Source organism: Plecotus auritus (assembly GCF_963455305.1).
Source record: "Plecotus auritus genome assembly, chromosome: 11".
In the NCBI taxonomy this organism is placed as follows: Eukaryota; Metazoa; Chordata; class Mammalia; order Chiroptera; family Vespertilionidae; genus Plecotus; species Plecotus auritus.
The window spans coordinates 15,219,960-15,236,507 of record NC_137777.1 but is presented as its reverse complement, the minus strand read 5'-3'; the positions used below and the strand labels follow the sequence as shown (position 1 = coordinate 15,236,507).

Here is a 16,548-nt window from a genome sequence, read left to right as displayed (position 1 = left end):
TTTTTTTTTAATATATTTTATTGATTTTTTCCAGAGAGGAAGGGGGAGGGAGAGAGTTAGAAACATCAATGAGAGAGAGAAACATCGATCAACTGCCTCCTGCACACCTCCTACTGGGATGTGCCCACAACAAAGGTACATGCCCTTGACCGGAATCGAACCTGGGACCTTTCAGTCCGCAGGCTGACGCTCTATCCACTGAGCCAAACCAGTTAGGCTGCAGCCATCTTGGTTGGGTTAATTTTCACACTCACTCCTGATTGGCTGGTGGGCGTGGCTTTTTGATGTAGCAGAGTGATGGTTAATTTGCATATTATTCTTTTATTAGATAGGATTAGCAAGGTATACAAGTTCCAGTTGTTCCATATGTTCACCAACACTGAGTTCTGTGAAGTTTTCAATCCTGATGTCTAATATATCAATATTTTCTTTTATATTACAGAGTGGGGCAAAAGGAAGTTTACAGTTGTGAGTACCTGAAACAGTTTATTATTGTATTATTATGTATTATTGTATTGTTCTCCATATGAACAACTGTAAACCTACTTTGCCCAACCCTGAATACACTTTCTGAGCATAAGAAAAATGTGGCTACCCCAAGGTCACAAGGATTTCTCTTGCGTGGACTTCACTGAGCTTCTTGAGTCTGTGTTTATAGTTTTCATCAAATTTGGAAATATTTCATCCATTATTTTCTTCAAAATTTTTTCTGCTTCCCTTTCACTTCTTTTGAGATAGAAATTACATGTTAAACTACCTGCTGTTGTCCCACAGGTCAATGAGCTTCTATTCATTTTTTTAGCTGTTTTGTTCTCTGTGCTTTAGTTTGGATACTCTTGCTGTGTCTTTTCGTTTGCTGACCTTTTCTTTAGAATAATCTGCTATTCCCCTCATGAAGTGAATTTTTCCCACTTCAGATGTATTTTTCAGCTTTATCAATATATATAAAAGGCTAAGTGTCCATCCGTCTGACCGGTAGCTATGATGCGCACTGACCACCAGGGATCAGATGCTCAACACAGGAGCTGCCATGACGCATACTGGCCATCCTATATAATAAAGAGCTGATATGCAAATGATCGTCACGCCATCACACCAGGGCCAGGGGACCTGACGCTGCGCCCCACACCAGACGCTGGGGCTGGGGGACCTGAGGCTGCACCCCCTACCCCGGCGCCGGGCCGGGGGACCTGAGGCCATGCCCCCCACCCAGCAGTGCTTGACGGGGGACCTGAGGCTGTGCCCCCCCGCCCTGCGGGGCTTGATGGGGGTGGGGCCGGCCAAGTCTGGGTCTGGATCTCGCGCAATTTCGAGGTGCGCGCGAGTGGGCGGGGACTTGACTCTGGGTTCAACAGCGTGCCCCAGACTCTGACAGGAGGGAGATCTTCATATACATTTTACTAATTTTCTTTCATCTCTGACATTTCTATTATAGAGAAAGGGCAAACAGCAATATTAAAATATTTCCTCTAATTCCCTTTTAATGTGCATGAATTTCGTGCACTGGGCCACTTGTAAGTTCCATATTTTTAAACTTTCCGTTTCTTTCCTTACTATGTTCATGTTTTCTGTTAAATCACTAAGCATATTTATAATTTATAATGTTATTAGTGTTGATCAGAGGATTTTACCTTTTTTTTTTTTAAGATAAAAGGCAAAGGGGGGAAAGAGAGGGAGAGGGAGAGAGAAACATTGATCAGGTCAAACCCACAACCCAGGTAAGTTTGACTGGGAATTGAACCCACAACCTTTCAGTGTATGGATGATGCTCCTACCACTGAGCCACACTGGCCAGGGCTTGTTATCTTCCTTTTTAAAGAATGTTGTATTTTGTTCTGACAAGCAGTCAAGTCACTTGAGAATCAGCATGACCCATTCAAAGCTTGTTTTAAACTTTGTTCAGATGTGTCTAAGGTGGCACTCTAGGACTACTCTAGCTCTACTACCAAGAGCTGAACTTCTGGGGATCCTACTGCATGTCCCAGGTATTCAAGAAAGTATCCCAATGCCACTCGGCCCCAGGAGCCCTGGAAATTATTCATCTTTCAGCTCTCTAGGGGTTTTTTGCTGGCCCTTGTGCTGAGATTCCTATACAGGTTTCTGTCTACCTCCCTCCTCTCTGCCAATCTGACCTGCAAATTCCAGCCAGACAAGCCTCCCCCAACTCCAGTCTCCTCAACAGCATGACAACATGCTTTGCTTGGTTTCCCCTTCCCAAACCACAGTCAAGAGAGTGACTCCAGGCAGAAAGATGGAGGGATTACAGAGCTCGCTTCATGTTTCCTCTCAGTTCCTATACTACCTGTTACCAACATCTGGAAGCCGTTTTTTCATATATTTTGTTGTTTTCTAGTTGTTTATGGAAAGAAAATATGTTACCAGTTATTTCATCGTGGTCAAACTTTTAAGTCTTATCTAGTTTCGTTGTATGAATTGTTCTTGAGTTTTTGGGTTTGCTATCTAATTGCTCTGTTTGTTTCTATGTAAGGATTCGGCCACAACCTCCCAGCCTCTATCAGCCCCATGTTTTAACATTTAACAAAAAACAGGAGTAACAACAACAGGACATGAAAAATGTAACAAGTCTAGGCTGAAAGACTATAGTAATACTGTGTTTATGAAGAATGAAGCACACCAATGAACATGTACTGCTTTGGTTATAAGGAGGGAAAATGTTCATTTTCATTAAATATAAGAAGAAATCAGATGCAGCTTGAACAAATGTCCCACACATGCACATATGTGTCATTAATGTGCAAATATATGGCATGGTATCATGATTGATAAAATATAAATTCATTTAAAAGTGTTAATAAAGATATAACTTGCCATCATTAATATATTCTTAATTTAAAATTTTGTCACATGAAACCCCCCCCAAAAAAATGTTGTGATTAAAAAGGGAAGACAGACAACCCTAACTGGTTTGGCTCAGTGGATAGAGTGTCGGCCGGTGAGCTGAAGGGTCCCGTTTTTTTTCCGGTCAAGGGCACATGCTCGGGTTGCGAGCTGGATCCCCAGTAGGTGGTAGGGGGTGTGCAGGAGGCAACAGATCAATGATTCTCTCTCATCATCAATGTTTCTATCTCTCCTCTCTTCCGCTGAAATCAATAAAAATATTTTTTTAAAAAGGGAGGACAATTTCTGAAAGGTAGTTTGTCAATATTTATCGAGAGCCAAATTATGTGCACACATTTTAGCCAATTTTTCCAACTTTAAGGAAACAAGGATATGTATAGGAATAAATATTAAATTACTTTTAAAGACTGTTAAATATTACCTCCTGGAAGTGGATTATAAATGTTTACAATCTTTCTGTATATTTCTATTTCTTAATTTTTAAATAAATTATATGTAAGCATATACAAAAAACAAAATACTTTTAAAAAGTATTCTAACCTCACACTTGAAAACACTGAAAAGTTTAGAAACCACTCATTAAATGGCATGGCAACAAAGAACTCCGGTGATAACACCAAAGAGAAGGGCAAAGCTGGTTAGCAGTAGCTATCTATGTCTGAAGCATAAGATCAAAGCTGGTAACAGCCTCTCTATCTCACCGGGAACTGCAGCCAGAGAAAACACACAAGCAAACTTCAGGGAACACACTGTAAAGGCCAGAGAACTGCACTGAGACTATGAAGACTTGGGATCTAATCTCAGTTCTGCGTATCACTGTCCGCGTATATTTCATTTGTAAAATGAGAGGATTGGATTGTGACACCCAGGGTCCTTTTCTGTTCCTTTATACCATGAATCTATACTGGTTGAGATTTAAAACTCTTTTTTTTTTTTTCTATTTTCCTGTTATGTCCCTCAGGTAATTCGATGATCGGTCTGGTTTCAGGACCACTGTACTAAAACAGCCATTTCTGTGGTTATATAGTGATTAGTGAATGTTACAGAAAGTATTATTTAACTAGAGGCCCGGTGCACGAAATTCGTGCACGGGGGCGGGGGGTGTCCCTCAGCCCAGCCTGCACCCTCTCCAATCTGGGAACCCTCGAGGGATGTCCAAATGCCCGTTTAGGCCCGATCCTACGGTAGGATCGGGCCTAAACGGGCATTTGGACATCCCTCTCACAATCCAGGACTGCTGGCTCCCAACTGCTCCCCTGCCTGCCTTCCTGACTGCCCCTAACCACTTCTGCCTGACAGCCTGATCACCCCCTTGCCACTCCCCTGCCAGCCTGATTGATGTCTAACTGTTCCCCTGCCAGCCTGTTTGCCCCCAACTTCCCTCCTCTGCCGGCCTGGTCACCCCTAACTGCCCTCCCTGCAGGCTTCATTGCCCCCAACTGCCCTCCCTTGCAGGCCTGGTCCCTCCCAACTGCCCTCCCCTGCTGGCCTGATCACCCACAACTGCCCTCCCTTGAAGGCCTGGTTCCTCCCAACTGCCCTTCCCTGCTGGCCATCTTGTGGTGGCCATCTGTGTCCACATGGGGGCAGGATCTTTGACCACATGGGGGCAGCCATCTTGTGTGTTGGAGTGATGGTCAATCTGCATATTACTCTTTTATTAGATAGGATAGAGGCCTGCTGCAAGGGTGGGGGCCAGCTGGCTTGCCCTGAAGGGTGTCCCTGGTCAGGGTGGGGGTTCCCTTGGGGCATGGGGTGGCTGGGCGAGGGGCCTGTGGTGGTTTGCAGGCTGGCCACGCCCCCCGGCGACCCAATCAGAGGCCCTGGGATCTGGGATTTATTTATCTTCTACAACTGAAACTTTGTAGCCTTGAGCGGAGCCAAGCCTTCTGCTCACTCTGTGATGGCAGCCATTTTTGTTGGGATTTATGTATCTTCTATAATTGAAACTTTGTAGCCTTAAGCAGAGGCCAAAGCCGGCCAAGGCTGTGGAAACATGGCTTCCTCCATCGCCGAGGGCAACCCTAGCCTCCTGCTCTCTCCAGCTCCGTGGCTGCTGCCATTTCTGTTGGGATTAATTTATCTTCTATAATTGAAACTTTGTAGCCTTAAGCGGAGCCCTGGGCCGGCCAGAGTGTGCGGAAAGCTTGGCTTCCTCCATCACCAGGGAAACTCAAGCCTCCCTCCTCCTCTCTCTGTGGCCGCAGCCATCTTGGTAGGGTTAATTTGCATACACGCTCCTGATTGGCTGGTGGGCGTGGCTTGTGGGTATAGCGGAGTGATGCTTAATTTGCATATTACTCTTTTATTAGATAGGATAAGATGGCTAAAAGTCTTATCACCATTACTAAGAATCACACACTACTGTTAGGCCTGTAATACAGAAATGATTTTTGTGCTCTGGGGCTTAGAAACTTTAAATATATCAACCGCCTTCTTGCATGCTGTCTGTGGACACTTGCAAACTTTAAAAAAGTGAAAGCAATATGATATATGAAATGGAGTACAGGGCAAAACAAAATCTGGTTAAACTCTTTTTTTACTCAGGAAATGCACAATTTTATTTAATTTATGGAGGACAGAATACAGGCAATTTTAAATGGCAGAAAATTTCTTTTAATTTCTGGGAAGGCCGGATAAATTGGTAGGCATGGCAAAGGAGGGCACTGTACACCTATTACTGAAGTCATTATTGGAACCTTCAGAGTTCCCAGAGAGACTTCCTCTCTGCCTCGGGCAACCCAGCAGTGACCCAGGGAGCAAACAATGCCTTCCATGCCAGGGGGCTCCCTGAGTCTATACTCATGACTCCCACATGTTACTTCCCTTTTTTACTGATAATAGCAATCACTTATTGAATATGTACTATACTGTATAATAATCACTTTATTATGTCAAGCAATTTTGTGCTTAATTCTTTCAAAGATATTATCACCACCCCCACTTGCAAAGGAGAACAGTAAATGAAATTACTTGCCCAAGGTCACACTGCTAGCAACTACATACATTTTACATGCTAGTTTATTAAAATACTACTCTTAACTTCTATATCCTCAACATCTAGGAGACTTCTTGTCACTAACAAGCACTCAGGTATCTGTCCAACAAATAAATGATGGCATCACATATACAGTTTTGCAACCAAATGGTACCTCTCTCCTCCAGGAGTTTAGAAATAAATATATGGGATCATTTTAGGTTTTCCCAATGTGAGGGTCACTATCAGCATTGAGCGGATAAGGGCTAAATAAGGGCCTGTCCAAATGCCAATAGCACCCACAGAAAAATACTAAACTATAGGCTGATTCATAAAAATAAAAATTGTTCATCGTAAAGTTAATCCACCTGTTAATGAGCTTAATTTACAAGTAACTTCATATTCATTGATAGTTTCCTTAAAATACCTTAAGAGGTACATCAGTCTCATTTTATATAACAACATTTTTGCTTTAACCTGGCATTTTTGCTGTTGTTAATCCTCACCAGAGGCTATTTTTTCCATTGCTTTTTAGAGAGTGAAAGGAAGGGGGAAGGGAGAAAGGGGAGGGGGAGAGGGAGACGGAAACAGGGAGAGGGAGAGAGACATCAATGTGAGAGAGGCACATTGACTGGTTGATTGATTGCCTCCCACAGCGACCCCAACTGGGGCCCGGGACTGAACCTGCAACCCAGTTACATGTCCTTGACCTGAATCAAACCCAAGATTCTTTGTTGAGCAGACTGGTCTCTAACCACTATTCAGGGCTATCTGCCATTTTATTTTCAAACTAGAGGCCCAGTGTATGAAATCATGCACTGGTGGGGTCCAGCCAGCCCGCCCCGATAGGGGCTGATAGGAGACGGGGGTAGCCAGGGCGAGAGGCCACGGTCGTTCTGGTCGTTCTGCCGTTCGGTCACTGGGCTTTTATTATATAGGACTAGAGGCCTGGTGCACAAATTATAATTTCTGGGAAGGCCAGATAAATTGGTAGGCATGGCAAAGGAGGGCACTGTACACCTATTACTGAAGTCATCATCGGAACCTTCCGAGTTCCCAGATACTTCCTCTCTGCCTCAGGCAACTCAGCAGTGACCCAGGGAGCAAATAATGCCTTCCATGCCAGGGGGTTCCCTGAGTCTACACTCATGGCTCCCAACATGTTACTTCCCTTTTTTACTGATAATGGCAATCACTTATTGAATATGTACTATACTGTATAATAAGCACTTTATTATGTCAATAATAAAATTATTGACATAATAAAGTGCTTGGCCTGGCCTGCGGGATTGGGCCAAAACCGGCTCTCCAACATCCCCCAAGGGGTCCCAGATTGCGAGATGGCGCAGGCCAGGCTGAGGGACTCCACCGGTGCATGATCGGGGCCGAAGAGGGACATGGGAGGTTGGCCAGCCCGGGAGGGACCGCAGGAGGGCTCCAGGGCATGTCCAGCCCATCTGATTCAGTCCTGATCAGCCGGACCCCAGCAGCAGCTAACCTACCGGTTGGAGCGTCTGTCCCCTGGTGGTCAGTGCACATCATAGCGAGCAGTTGAGCGGCCCTAGCATATCATTAGCATATTACTCTTAGATTGGTTGAATGGTCAACCGGACACTTAGCATATTAGGCTTTTATTATATAGGATTATATAGGATACACACGCATCTCATTTTAAATATACAGCTAATGTTCCATTTTATATTCTCTGATGGAACCAAAGCACCTCTCCTCCATTGCCCACCTGCCTCCTTTCAGCAGATTTGCACAATGATATAGCATAAGAAGTAGATTTGCCACTAGAAAATCATTTTGCTTCATTATCAAGAATATAGTTTAAAATTTCTAGTTCCAAGGTCAATAGGAAATTTTAGATTGCCCCGATTCATTGCCTGAGCTATCTTTCCAAGGGCATTATGCTAATAGTTTCTACTATGTCTTAAAAGCATCATTGAAATGGGAATTTAATATTAATTAGTTTATAATTAAAATTGTATAAAAATCCACATCCAAAGGGTGAAAGAGATTTACTGTTGCAGACAGATCAGAATATAGACAAGAACAAAATTTAACTAGGAGATACTTCGTTACAAAACCGTAGTTACCCCTAAACAGACTTAAGTTCTAAAGACTGACTGTTAGGCGCTGGTGGACTATAAGGAGAGCCTTTTGCAAAAGTTTACTCTAGTATCCCAGTTTTGCTCTTTGGCCAATGGATTATTTCACAAGTTGGGGAGGGGGGTGGGAATCAAAGAATGAGATTTCTGAAGCCAGAAGTTTCTTTTTAGTTATAAAAATTAATGTATATGAGGCTCCTAATATGCCAAAAAATAAAAATGAGCATTTCCGGCACAGTTTTAAAAGCAGAATTACTCTAACCACCTAGCTCTCAGCATTTACTTTAGTCAGACTCAAGTACTGTTTCTTTAGATTTTATCTAGGCTAGTCCCTGCAAGACATACCAAAAGAGAAAAAGATCCGGGAATTCTGAGACAACCCTGAGGCTCAGTCTTCAGCACAATCTGAGATCTGCTTATTGACAAAATAACCCTGATTGACAACCTGAGCACTTTCAGCTTGCTGTTGGTTATCACCTCCAACTGAACTGTAAACTGAATAGCTTTACTCAAGCTTACGGAAAACAGTTTTTAACCAGCTGCCAATTCCTTGTAGCTATCCTACCAGAAAAAGTTCACCCAAAGTTCTGAACCAAAGATTAACAGTGCAGTTCAAGAAACTCACCCTTCTCTCTAGATGGTATTGTGGTAAGTACCGTGTAGGTAATCAGCAGGAACGATACACCAGCTACTGTGGAAGTTACGCTAGACTTGGACAAATCACTTTATCTGTTTCTTAGTTCCAAAGTCCAAGATAGGTTCCTATTTATACAATGAATAGCATTTTCATCTACTTCCCTCAAAGACCTGTGAGAATAAACATGAAAGGTAACTGAGTCCTCCCCGTGACTAACTACTGTTCCACAGAAGATATTCTGGAAGATAACATTACCAAAGGATAAATTTGGAAAGCCAAAGGAAGTCGACCACCAACCGATCCAGCACGCCCCGCCTCCCTCCCTCCGTGTACTTCAGGGCTGCTTAGGGGTAGTTGTAACAACCCTCAGTGAAGGATGCAAACAGAATCATTCTCTAGCCCCTCTAAAAGTTTATATAGCATTCTCCTGAACTGCCTTTTGGAAGAGATAAGGTGTCTTGCCTTCCAGTCTTTCAAGAGGCTTTTCACTTCCTGCAGGAAAGTTTAAACTGCTTTGCCATCTCTTGAAATTACAATGTCCTTCTGAGATGATCTCTCTTCATTCACTTTTGCATCATCCACATTCTCAACAAAATTTTCTTTTCAAACCCATGTCGAGTCACTTCACTGCCTATAATCTTCGCTGGCTTCCCTCTGCTTTTAGGAATAAAAGCCTTGCTGGGCCTGACCCCAGGCTTCCCCCACCTGCCTGCTTTACATGGCTCCCTCCAGATTCAGCCATGCTAGTCCTCCTACAACTTCTCAAAAGCTTTCTTCTTCCTTGCACCTCAGGGCATTAACATTTGCTGTTCCCTCAGCCTGGAATGTTTTCACTTACACCTTAACATCCTTTTCAGTTCAAAAGTCATGGCCTCCAAAAAGCCTTCTTTGAACCTTCCATAAAGGCTATGTCCTTTATAAACTCTTACACATCACACTCTCTGTTATTCCTTCAAAGCAAATTTCAGACTTAGATGGTTATTTATTAAAAGCATGTTCTCTGCTTGACTGTAAGCCCTATGAGAGACCCTGTGCGTTTTCTAAATCCTAGGACCAACACAGTGCCTGGTATACAGCTGAATATGTATTAGCTGAATGAATACGTAAAGAAATCATTGAAAAGTCTTCATTACCTGACCCCAACTTTACTTCCCACTTCTCCGCAATTCAAATCCACCAAACTGGACTTTTGACGCTGCTAGAAGCACCTTTTCCCTCGTCTTCAGGCCTTCAAATTCTGTGCTTCCCCTGCCTAGCAAGTTCTCCCCATTTCTCTCCACCTGTTCAGATTCCATGGGCTTGCCAAAACCTAACGCCAGTTACCTTTTCTTCAGGATATTTCGTGGTAGTGCCAGTTCATTCATACATCCGTCCCTGCTCCACAATTCCAAAGCACTTAGCATTCTTGCTCTAATTGCATATAACCTCAGAGTACTTCAACGTGCCATGTCTGTGACTTATCTCCCCAACACTGATGCAAACGCCTCAGGCTGCCCTGTTTACGCCCCACTCCTCCACTCCCAGAGCACTAAGTACTGGGCGCTCACTGAAGTGTTTTGCCCCTGACATACCCCATTTTTCCTCGGAAGAGAGTATGAGCTTCCCCGAACGCCTCTGTATCTCAGGTGATTCAAATTGGCTTATGTGACTCTCCCCTCGAGTTCCTTTTCAGGAGTCCCTTGCCTACCCTTCCCCCATTCTAATAAATGGTGAGAATTCTCTGGATTCTTGTTCTTCCCATGCCTACAAGGATCCTGAGTCCTCGGTGAGGGGCCCCTGCATACAGGGAGGGGCTCCAAACCCCTTCAAACTGACACACACACACACACACACCATCACGCCCCTACACCCAGTGAAGGCTCTTTCGCTCGCTGTGACCTCACACACACCACCCCGGGTCCTCCTCTGGGCCACTCACCTTCATCCCCCTCAATCAAGGGGGCGTGGATACACTGTGACATCCCCTCCCTCCTCCAAGGAAAATATCCCAGACCCGCAGTGTTTCTCCGTTTTGCCTCTGCCATTGAGTACCCCCCTAGCGTCCTTTCTTTTTCCCTCCTTCCTCTTCTTAAGAGGCAGAACCTGGGCCTAAGATTACGAAGAACCAGTGCCGAGAAACCCGTCACAGCCACCCAAGCCAGCTCCAACGCCACAGCCCCAGGCCCCGCGCCCGCCCCCATCCATCCCAGCCGGCGACCGCAACGCCAGCTCCGGCCTGGCCGGGACGCCCACCCCGGGTAGCCATCGCTCACTGACCCAGGCAGGTGTCAAACGAGGAAGTGGCAGCAGGAACGGGTGCGGAGGCGGACAGCCTGGCAGACGTTAAGGGCTCAGCGCTCCATCCCTCCCAGACCTAAGCTCGGGCCTCACGGCTTCCAGGACCCCAGCGCCCAAGGAGCAAGTCACGTGCCAGCCGGAGCAGTCAGCTGACCGCGGCGCGCGCCGCTCCGCCTCCGCGCGCGCTACCGCGCAGCCGCCGCTCCTGCCGGACCTCTGGAGGGGGCGGGGCTGGGAGACCCGGGAGAGGGGCGGGCGGCCCTGCTCCGCGGTGGGTGGAGTCTCCCGTTCAGCCGGGTGCGGGCGGAGTCCTGTTCGCCCCCTGTGAGTGTCACCGCCACCATTGCTAACGTTATCCCACTCCAGGTTCAGGTTTCTGCGGGTCGGTACCTGTCTCCAGCCTCGACACAGCCTCCTCCGCTCGGGGGTTGGTTCAGACAGCCCCGCTTTCTGAGTCATAGCCTTACTAGTTCATTTCAGCTGATTCACATTTTCCTTCCAGGCCACTTGAAGTTAAGTCCATAAATGTTCACCGCGCGTTTACTGTGCACTAGGAATTGAGCTTTTTTTCTTTCTTTTTCTTTCTTTCTTTTTTTTTTTTTTTTAGGATTATGTACCGGAGCGATTCGCTCCTTGAGCATGCCACCTAGTTATGTCATCTAGTTCATGGGTTTGTATGGTGCGTGGTAAACATAACTAGTTGAAACCACTTCAGGATGGGAAACCAAGGAAGGTGTGGGGACAAAGGCATGAACGCGAGGAAGCATATCTTTTGCGGGGCGGGCAACCCTTTGAGACAAGTATCATTATGAACCCCATTTACAGGTGAGCAAACTGAGACACAGGTGATTATGTAATTGGACCCGGGGGTGGTGGGAAGGGGCGGTGAGTGGCAGATCTGAGTTCTGACCCCAGGCTGTCTGACTCCCGTGTCCTTGCTCAACCTCCGGAGCAGAAAGCCTCGTCTGGAACTGTCTCTTAGGCACCCTCCTTTCATGCCCTGAATGCTCCTGCGCTCATGGCATGTAGCTCACTTCACTTACATTCTTCCTGACCTTACAAAGTCCACCTTTTCCTCAGAGTCTTACATATGCGTTGCACATGGTACATAGAAAGCACTCAATAGGCGATAACCAAACAGATTTCACAACTAAAGCGCCGGCGAGGTTTTCAAACATTTTATGACAGCAGGGAAGGGAATAGTTTGTCTGGGTAATTAAACCTGTCCTTTGTATTCTTGGGCCCTAAACTAATAGAAATTATTGTCTTTGTCATTATCTTCTTGGAAATGTTATGAAACCTGGGGAGCAGCAAATGTTCATAGACATAGAAAAATATTTTTTAAAAGTAGTTCTGCCCTCCTCCGACCTTCATTTCAAGATTGTGTTACCTTTATTATTAGTCAAATTTGCTCAATGCAATTTCACATGACACCGTGGGAAAGGTTTTGAACAACTACTGTCCTGTGCTAAGTGGTTGCCCATGAACAAAATCTATTTAATTTTCATCTTATTTACACAAATGTCCTAAAATAGCACAGTAAGTTAGCATTCAATAGTTATAATGAACCAATCAGTTTACCAAAAAAACTCAAAAACATGCAAAAAAAAAGCCCTAGTATTTAATAATTATAAACATCTCTTTCATCTCCTATTTTATTGTTACACCTAATTTCTCAATTTACAAACATCGTTCCAAAAAAATGATTTACTGAAGGGAGAATGTGTTTAAAAATTATCAACAAAAATAATGAACACCCATTTTAAGCACCCTTTGAATATTACTATTTTATTGTGTTATACTGTAAATCAGAAGACGCCTTAATCAATAAGCCAAATTTATTTGGAGTCCTGTTCATTTCGCTAGCACTAGCAGGCCCAGAGGAAATCTTGCTTCTCAAATTCTGGGGCCCAATATGGTGGAAGTCTCCCTTATTTATATGTTTTTCAGCTCTTTGTTTTCCAAATTTGGAATGAGACTTCTGGACCTTCTGAGAAAAACTCCTGTGTGCTGGACAGGCCATGAGACCATATCTCAAGGCCTGGCCTGGCGCTAGCACTGACAACTCTGTCTGGGGCATAGTTATGGCCTCTCTGGAATGGGAGTAGTCTTATTTTTCCCTATTATTTAAGCAAGCAAATGTTTACAGAAGCCAGAATAGCAGGGTTAAAATTTTAAACAGCAGTTTTTACCCAAGATGGAGGTTACTATGCTTCAATTGAATGTATTTATTTATGTGACTACTGTAGGAAAATAATTATTCATGGATCTTTCATATTTCTGTATATCTTGTGAGTAGAGACACTAACTCCCTTCTTTCCAAACTATCTTTTCAAGGATGTTTATATAGCAAACAGCATTGGAAGAGAAATAACATTCCCTCTGAAGAACTGAATAGCCACACTTACTATATAGATTTGGGTTCTCTAAGCTCAGAGTTACTCTCCTGTAATGACTGTGTGTCTCCTCATCCATCTGGGCCCATCTGTGTCCCATTGTGGGAATTAGGGGCACGGGGAACTGACACAAATATGCCTGTGCTCATACTGCTTGCTGTGCTGTGTGTAAAAATCCCATCTCTGACTCGGGGATCTTGTGTCAGCTGTCAGTATCCATGTGACATGCCAGGCTAACTTATAGGGTAAAATCTTAGACCTTCCTCAGTTCTCGAAAGTGTGGGTGACAGTGATGGAATACATCAAAGACAGGACTTTGTGAAAGAGAAAGGATGAGGATCTCATGGGCCAATAATGGAATTTTCAGGAAGTCCATAGAAATTGATAGTGAGCCAAATTGTATTGAAACAGGAATTTTAGGGGAATATAGGGAGGCTTAAGGAATTTTTAGAATTGGGGTCCATGGAAAAACACAGGGCTACAGATTGGGAGAAGGTACATCTCCATAACACAAGGAAGCCAGGTGCAGGGAGCAGCAACAGTTGCATTTACATTAAGACAAGGGAGCTGGAAGTAGCCAAAAAGGTCTATATTTACAAAATAAAGAAGGAAGAAAGCCAGAAAGAAAAGAACAATGAGGGAGGAGGGCATCATATGTCCCATGTGGTGTTTGACCTTTGAGTTCAGGAGTAACTATAGTAACCAGTCTAATGGAATAGTGACCAATCAGAGGGGATATCAAGGCACCAGGATCTGCAGCCTTTATAAGCCATAGGGAAAAAGAACTCAGTGGGACCCTTTTCCCCTCCCCACGTGGGAGTCTGTACTTGTTCTTCAATAAATCTCCACCTTTGCTATACTACCCTCTGTCTGTGGATTCATTCTTCGACTCAGGCGGACAAAGAATCCAGGTTCCAGTCCAAAAATTCCATTTCAGTATGGTCCCTTGGAATCAGCTGTAGGCTAAATTGTATGGTCTGCTCAACAATAAATTGTCCTCTGCTTTATTGCCTGTTAATGCAGAAGAATTGGGGAAGTTGATGCAGGCCATGTTGTCTCAAAGACTCCAAATGGGGCCATGGTTGCTATGCTACTAAAGTCTCTCCTTCAGACAGAGGCACTTCCTCACCATTTCGGCAATCAGCCTCAGGTTTGCCCCTTATAATGACTCGTATTGGTATTTGCCCTGGGTAGGCAGAAGGACCCACCCTCTATCAAACAATAATTACAGGGATCATATGGATAATGACCACTTGGTTGCGTACATTACTTGCCAAGTCTCCCTACAGTGGCCCATGTGGGTCAAAGTGGAGACATAAGTCTCTGTAATTTATAAAAATGCCTTGTCCCTCGTGTATAACTCTTCTAGAGAAAGGTCTGGGTGAGAGTAGGGAATGATTGGGGAAATGTGAAGGTATAGCTACTGGAATGGGACAGACTGATTTTGTGATGGTAAAGGGAGAATAACAACCCAACTCCCACCTGGGAAAGTAACACCTTAGACCTCAGCAGGATTCGGGGAGGAAGGACCTCCAGTGTCTTTGTCTTTCAGAATCATCCCTGGAGGCTTTTTTCAGGAAGGAAAACATCTTAGAGTGATTCTCCTAAACCAGCCGTGGGCAAACTACAGCCCGTGGGCCGGATCCAGCCCGTTCAGCTGTTCTATCCGGCCTGTGGAGCCTTAAGAGTGGAGGGTTCTCTTGCTCTCCCCTCCGCTCCTTTACTTTGAATTTATATTAGTTCACACAAACACTCCATCCATGCTTTTGTTCCGGCCCTCCGGTCCAGTTTAAGAACCCATTGTGGCCCTCGAGTCAAAAAGTTTGCCCACCCCTGTGACCTAAACTGTTTCGAGCACCTTCTGTTTAACTCACTGTTGGGTCCACCATCCCCTGCCAGATGGCTCTAAGTATGATTTCGGTTTGATTGCCATTCCCTTTAACCTTATAAGGATGTCTATCTGAATAGCAAGGGATGGCCCCAGCTCCTAACCCTCCCCCACAAAATACCTGTCAACACCTCTGGATATCTTTCCCAGCCCCATTCCTATAGCCATTGCTCAGCCATTCCATGGGGTGGATAAATGCCACCTGCCTGGTGACGTGAACAAACAGCAGTCTGACCGCCCTCGAGCAACTCCTCCATAAACAAGGACTGAACTCAATTATTCAAAAGCTGCCTGAAAACCATAAGATTTAACAGCTGGTGAAGAGGCCATGTTGGTGGTTTTGTTAACCTGTGCCCACTGAATGGTGGAGTTCTGACTTGGGGGCCCAGACAATTGTAAATAATACTTTCTTTTCACGCTTACCATGTGCACCCCCAAAACTATATTACTTGCAAGGAAGCCAGACATTATCTTGACTTGCTTTTTTTAAAAAATATATTTTATTGATTTTTTACAGGGAGGAAAGGAGAGGGATAGAGACTTAGAAACATCGATGAGAGAGAAAACATCGATTCAGCTGCCTCCTGCATACTTCCTACTGGGGATGTGCCTGCAACCAAGGTACATGCCCTTGACCTGAATCGAACCTGAGACCCTAGAGTCTGCAGGCTGACACTCTGTCCACTGAGCCAAACCGGTTAGGGCTTGACTTGCTTTTAAAAGCATGGTATCTTGAACCTTAGGGAGTGATCATAAGATACCTTCAAGAATTTAAGGAAATGAGACAAACCATAATACAAAGAGAGAAACCAAGATGGCGGCATAGGTAAACACCTAAACTGCTGCCTCGCACAACAATTTCAAAACTACAACTAAAAGACAAAACGGACATCATCCATAACCACAGGAAGGCTGCTGAGTGGAAATTCTACAACTAGAAGGAAAGAGAAAAGCACACTGAGACTCAGAGGAACTACGGAAGGCAGAGGTACTGAGGCGCGCGCGGAGAGAGCGGGCAACTGAGTACGCGGCTGGCTTTCTCAAGCGGGAGGGAGACAAAAGCTCCCGACTGCACTGAACTCCAGTTCCGGGCGAGACTCTGAGGACCCAGACTCATTCGGGGAGAAACTGGACTGTCTGGCAGTGGGTGGAACTCGAGGGCAGCTTTCTCTCAGAGGTGCTTGCAGCGATTACCATGGGACACTGAGACACAGGGGCCTATTAGGGCAGGGCTGATGGGAAACCAATGCTGTCTGCTCAACCCTGAGACTCCGCCCCATCCAAGCTGAGCACAGAGGCTTTTGCAAGTCTTGTCTCATAAGGGTGTCTCCAGCACAGAAGTTCTCCCAGCGTAGACACAGCTGATCCTCACAGCCAATTGGCCTGGAGGTCAATTCCTC

General features: G+C 45.0%; 1 protein-coding gene across 1 annotated transcript in view; it reads right to left on the bottom strand.

The window, feature by feature from the left end:
• The window catches only part of ATP6V1C1 (ATPase H+ transporting V1 subunit C1), a 43,850-nt gene extending 32,799 nt beyond the window's left edge, over positions 1-11,051 (bottom strand). Inside the window, exon 1 of the mRNA XM_080646446.1 lies at positions 10,844-11,051. The gene's annotated coding sequence lies outside the window, so the exon portion shown is untranslated. The remainder of the gene's footprint in view (positions 1-10,843) is intronic.
• Positions 11,052-16,548: the final 5,497 nt, after the last annotated feature.